This window comes from Vombatus ursinus, unplaced genomic scaffold (genome assembly GCF_900497805.2).
Source record: "Vombatus ursinus unplaced genomic scaffold, bare-nosed wombat genome assembly UNPS02011369.1, whole genome shotgun sequence".
Lineage (NCBI taxonomy): Eukaryota > Metazoa > Chordata > Mammalia > Diprotodontia > Vombatidae > Vombatus > Vombatus ursinus.
This window is the reverse complement of record NW_020951147.1, coordinates 6,089,623-6,096,038: the sequence shown is the minus strand read 5'-3', so window position 1 is coordinate 6,096,038 and position 6,416 is coordinate 6,089,623.

Sequence of the window (6,416 nt, the reverse complement as noted above, 5' to 3'; positions counted from 1 at the left end):
ACCTGTAAAGTTAATTTTGATGCTGGGCTTTATTTGAATAAAAGTTTGTAATATTTGATTCAACACTAGATAAACAGTCTTAAATCTGGTTCTGCATCAAGTTAATTTCTGTGTTTCAATTTAGAACAAAAATAACATAAAAATGCCTGCCCACACAAATAAGAGGTGGAAAATGGCAGGAGAATTTTCTAAGTTTTCTGCTGAAAGATGGAAATTTATTTTTTTAGCCACCAAACTAGTCAATGAAAATGAATAGCTAGTTAGAATATAAAGTATTTACTTGTCTACCGCTTATCCCAAGTGCTGCATTAATTGGTAAATGTCCTTAGAGCACAGTTGCATAGATCATATTGTTTTTTAACAATGCTCATACATAAATTAATCTTGGGAAGGGAAGGCTCTCTCCTGAGGGCACTCTCTCTTTTCCACCGCTGTCACGCTGGCTCTCACAGAAACGTCCGGTGTTGCTGACCAGTTCGTTTGAATGTCCACTGTAGAAGAAGGATAAAAGCAGAAGGTAAGTTTGAATTGCACGGCCACAGAAGATTCGCTTCTGTAGAATATCGCGATGGTCCATGGTGATTGCATCATGGCGTGTCACGGGTGTGTGCCCAGTGGTGAAAACAGCTCCACGTTTGTGCTGCAAGAGTATGGACTTGACCCGGCTGAGAAGGATGACCCAACAGAAGGAGGGAGCAGCCCTGGGGCGGTGCACAGAATGCCCAGGAGTCTACCATCCCTCCTGCATTAGGGTGTTGAATCCTGGCGGTGGCTTGAGAACAGTTTGTTGGCAGGTTGGGAAACTGCAAAAGCTCATCAGAGGCTGTCAAATTTTGCTGTAGCTGCTGTATACAGAACACCAAAAGCTGTGGGCATGATCATGACGGTTTGGGGGCACTACAGAAAGGATGTTTCAAACATGCACATGCTGGGTGTCACAGAGGGAAAATATATTTGGAACATAATTGGGCTGTTATTTACTGCTCAAGGCTCCATTAAAGCATCTTCAGCATGTTTCCAACTCCCAAATGGGAACCCCTGAATTAGACACCCTTCTAGGTCTATGTATGTCAGAGAAGCATTCCAGCAGCTTCTCTCAGAAATTAAGCATTGAGACCACTTTGAGGACTGAGGCCAGCGGAGGGGGAGGGGAGTGACCCCAGAAGTGGTGTCCACCCCCCCATTGTGTCATTAGAACTGACCCAGTACATTAATGCAAGCTGGCCACGATGAGGAAAGGCACCTCCGGGAAGTGTGGCCCCTTTGGGGTACACAAAAATGCAGCTTCAAGGGGCTACAAAGACCTCCATCCTTGGGGCCCAGCAGAGTGCTACCCACGCCTTGGGGACATCATGAGGATTCCAGAAGAGGAGGCCGCAGGAGCTGGGAGTTGCCCCTTTGTCATGTGATCCCAAAGCTAGAGGCCACTTTCCCTGCCCTGGTGGGGGAATGTAGCCCAGACCTGCGCCGGCTCAGCAAATACGCCTACCTCAAAGCCAGGCACTCTAAGTGGAACCGAAATCTACCTCTTTAGTAATTCCCACTCACTTTTCCAGGTTCTGCCTTTTGGGAACAAGGAGAAGAGGTAGAATCCTTTTTCTGTGAGATGGCCCTTCAGATACTTGAAGGCAACTATCACATCCAGGCCAAAGCACTTTAGTTCCTTCAGAGACTAACAATATTAAAGATGAGGACAATACACATTTATGTAGCACACTGTGCTAAGCACTCTACAAATATCTGATTTTCACAGTAACCCTGGGAGGAAGGCGCTCTTATCCCCATTTTACAGATGGGGAAACTGAGGCAACAAAACGTTAAATTGACTTTCCCAGGGTCTCAGAACTAGTGAATGTCTAAGGCTAGATTCAAACTCCAGTCTTCCTGCCTCCAGGCCCAGCTCTCTGTCCACTGTGCCACCTAGATGCCCCTCATGTGGCAGGATTTCAAGGCTCTTCATCTGGTTGCCAGCTACTGGATGCTCGCTGATTTATCTTGCTTCTGAAACGTGGCACCTAGAAAAGAAGATTTCTCTTACTCTATCTATATGGGGTCTGAATCCAGCTCAGGTCGGGCACTCTTACCCGGCCACCTTTCTGCAGCTGAATGGTACAACGGATAGAGACACTTGCTAGCTTCGTGAACCTGGGCAAGTTTCTTCACCCTGTTTGCCTCAGTTTCCTCATCTGTAAAAGGAGCTGGAGAAGGAAATGACAAACCGCTCCAGTATCCTTGCCAAGAATAGTCAGACAGGATAAACAGCAAAAAAAGAGACAGTGTTAGCTTTGTATTGATTTACTTTTTGGGGCTGCTGTGTAGTGCAGTAAGGCCTCCAGCCTTTATTCAGAGGCCCCTGCTGTCTGTAACCACACCTCCCCCATTCTGGACTGCCAAGGTGACTTTTTGTTGCCAAGTGTAAATATTACATTTATGCCTCCCACGGTTCATCTTCTCTCCTTCAATCTGGCAAGGCCCTTTTGGATCCTGACTTCACCCAGGGTGCCTGCTGTTCCCCCCCCCCCCCCCCCGGCTTTGTGTCATCTGCACATGTGATGAGCCACAATCCCTGCCTTTGTCCAAGCCTTTGCTGGTCACTCCATGACCTTGGACAGTGGGGCTCCAGCTGCTGGTTTTGTGACTTCTTCCCCATGTGCCTTCGCCCTCCCAGCCTCCCAGTCCTGCTCCCACAAGTTGTCCTCCATGCCTGGAAGGCTTTGCCCCCCTCAGTGCCTACCTCATGATCCCCCTTCTTACCCCCACACAGAGTTCTCTCTTATGTGTTCTCATTCGTGAGAGCGAGCTGTGCTTTGCCACGTCAGCCTCCTCCCTCCGTTCCTTCCTTCAGCTCATCTGCTCCAAGGAGCAAAGGTTGTGGTTGCTATCTTGCTCTTCTCGGTGGCTCCTAGAACAGGGCCTGGCAAGGGAAGCCAGGCTTATCAGCTTATTGCTGTTGAAAGAAAACAGCCTCTAGGTCTCCTCAGAAGAGGCCAAACACTTGAGTTACAATGATCAAATTTGGTCCAGGCATCGTGAAAACGTACCGGCCTCCTTTCATCGGGGAGGCTGGGGACGACGGGTATGGGATGCCATGTATATGGCAGTTGGAATAAATTGTTGTACAAAGTAAGAATCACCCAGCCTCTCACTAACCCTTGGCTTACTGTTGGTCCAAAGGCCCAAGCCGAGGCCCTGCAACAGGCGTGGCAGCCTCCACAAACAGGCTTGACCTCCAGGCCTGGTATCTGGACGAGGCTCAGAGGGGCCAAATAATTTCTCCAGGTCACACAGCCCCTAAATGGTGGAACCAGGCCTTCCTCTGCCTGCTCCAGCCTCCTCTTCAAACCCAGCACCCCAGCTCTGGCCCCAGAGCCCTGGGCTCTTCATGAGTGAGGAGGATGCGCCATATTGAAGCACCCCCAAACTGTCCACCTTCCTGCCCTGCCCCCTTCCCCCCACCACCCACACACCTGCCTTCCACCTCCTCTACTGAAACACTGACCAATCAGCATTGCCCGTTGCTCCCAGGCTTCCCTCAGCAGCCCTGTGCTTTCCAGGGTTAACTCTCCCAAGGGGAATCTCACCTTACTAGAAATGCAGATAGCTTGAGGGCATGAATTGTCTTGCCTTCTGTATTTGTACTGTCCCTGCCCAGCGCAGTCCCCGGCTCATAAATGTAAACTTTACATAAATAAGGAGTTCTTAACCTTTTGTGGGGCTTGGACACCTTTGGTCTTCTGGTCTGGTGAAGCCTATGGACTCAGGAGGACCCGAGTTCAAATACGGCCTCAGACACTTACTATCTGTGTGACCCTGGGCAAGTCACTTAACCCTGTTGGCGGTGGTTTCCTCATCTGTAAGATGATCTGGAGAAGGAAATGGCAAACCGCTCCAGTATCTCTGCCAGGAAAACCCCAAATGGGGGCACCGAGTGTCAGACAGTTGTCTGACGACGGTTGTCAAAATATTTAAAAATGCAAGTCCACAAACCCCAGGTTGAGAACTTCTGCCTTATGTGCTTATTCATTCATTCTTCCTCCGCCTGCCACATCTGGCTTCTTCGATCATTACCCACCCCCTTTTCAGTTTCTCCCCCTCTGGATGGTCAACCCCGTGAGGCCCGAGAGTCTTCGTATCCACACCGAGGCAGGTTTGGTTCTTTCTGACTCTGCATCCAAGTCAGCCTGTGACTCATTGGCCATGGAGGAAGCTAAGGTGTCCTTGGGCTACGTTAAAAGAGGTGCTAGACCTCCCAGCAGAAAGGAGCTGATGGAGTCCTCAGCCTGGTCAGAACCCATCTGGAGCAATGATTGGTCAAGTGGAAAGTGTGCAGAAAGGGCCTTGAGGCACATGTCTTAGGAAGATCAGTTAATGTGCTCAGAGCTATTTCACCCAAAGAAGACTCAGAAGGATCATCTTCAAGGATTGGAAGGGCTGTCCTATGGGACAGGGATTCTGTTTGTGCTGCTTGGTGCCATGGGCAGAACCAGAGTTGCATGGAGACAAATTTATTTTTTAATTTTTTTTTAGTATTTTATTTTTCCCCAATTGCAGGTAATTTATTTATTTTTAGTTTTCAACATTCACTTCCATAAGATTTTGAGTTTTAAATTTTTCCCCCTCCTACTTCTTCCCCCCCCAATATGGCATACAATCTGATATAGGCTCTACTTATACATTCATGTTAAGCGTATTTTCCCATTAGTCATGATGAAAAGAATAATTAGAACTAATAGGAGAATGAAGCAATATAACAAAACAACAAAAGGAAAGGAGAGCAAATAGTATGCTGCATTCAGACTCCATGATTTCTTTCTCTGGGTATGGACAGCAATTTCCATCATTCATGAATCTTTTGGAGTTGTCTTAGATTCTTGCGTTGCTGTGAAGAGTCAAGTCTGTCAAAGTCAGTCATCCCATAATGTGGCTGTTACTATGTACAACATTTTCCTGGTTCTGCTCACTTCACTCTGCATCAGTTCATGTAACTCTTTCCAGGTTGTTTTTTTTTTAAGTCCTCCTGCTCATCATTTCTTCTAGCACAGTAGTATTCCATTGCATTCATATACCACAACTTGTTTAGCCATTCCCCAATTGATGAGCATCCTCTCAGTTTCCAATTCTTTGCCACCACAAAAAGAGCTGCTATAAATATTTTTGTACATGTGGGTCCTTTTCCCATTTTTATGATCTCTTTGGGATACAGATCTAGAAGTGATATTGCTGGGTCAAAGGGTATGCACAATTTTATAGCCCTTTGGGCATAGTCCAAAATGCTCTCCAAATGGTTGGATCAGTTCACAACTCCACCAACAATGCATTAGTGTTCCAATTTTCCCACATCTTCTCCAACATTTATCATTGTCCTGTTTTGTCATGTTGGCCAATCTGATAGGTGTGATGTGGTACCTCAGAGTTGTTCTGATTTGCATTTCTCTAATCAATAGTGATTTACAACATTTTTTTCATGTGACTATAGATGGCTTTAGTTTCTTCCTCTGAGAACTGTCTGTTCATATCCTTTGACCATTTATCAATTGGGGAATAACTTGTATTCTTATAAATTTGACTTAGTTCTCCATATATATTGGAAAAACAATTTTTAACATTCATTTTTAAATTTTTGAGTTCCAAATTCTCTTCCTCCTTTGAGAAGGCAAGCAATTTGATATAGATGTGTAGTCATGCAAAATACATTTTGATTTTAGTCATGTTGTAAAGGAAGACATAAACCAACCCCCCCCCCCAAAAAAATAAAGATTTTTTAAAAAGTGTCCTTCGATCTGTGTTCACACTCCATTGGTTCTTTCTCTGGGAATGGAGAGCCTTTTTCATCATCAGGCCTTCAGAGTTGTCTTAGATCATTGTATTGCTGGGAAGAGCTAAGTCATTCACAGCTGATCGTCTTACAATATTGCTGCTACTGTGTACAATATTCTCCTGGTTCTACTCACTTTACTTTGCATTAATTCATGTAAGCCTTTCCAGGTTTTTTCTGAGAGCATGCTGATCATCAAAGTCTCAAAGCCTATCTCAAAAGATGCCCGCTTTGGTAGGCTTTACTAATCTTGGGTTTCCTGTGAATGCCTAGTATCTGAAGGTTAGCCAGGGGCAGGCAGGTGGTGCAGTGGATAGAGCACCAGGCCTGAAGTCAGGAAGATCCATCTTCCTGAGTTCACATCTGGCCTCAGACACTTACTAGCTGTGTGACCCTGAGCAAGTCACTTCACCCTGTTTGCCTCAGTTTCCTCATCTGGAAAATGAGCTGGAGAAGGAAATAGCAAATGACTTCAATATCTTTGCCAAGAAAATCCGAAATGGGGTCACAAAGACACAACTGAAACAGTTGAACAACACCACAAAGTGAAGGTTAGCTAGGTCAGAGAGGTTGGCCTGTGGGGTTGGGGGGGTGGGGGAAG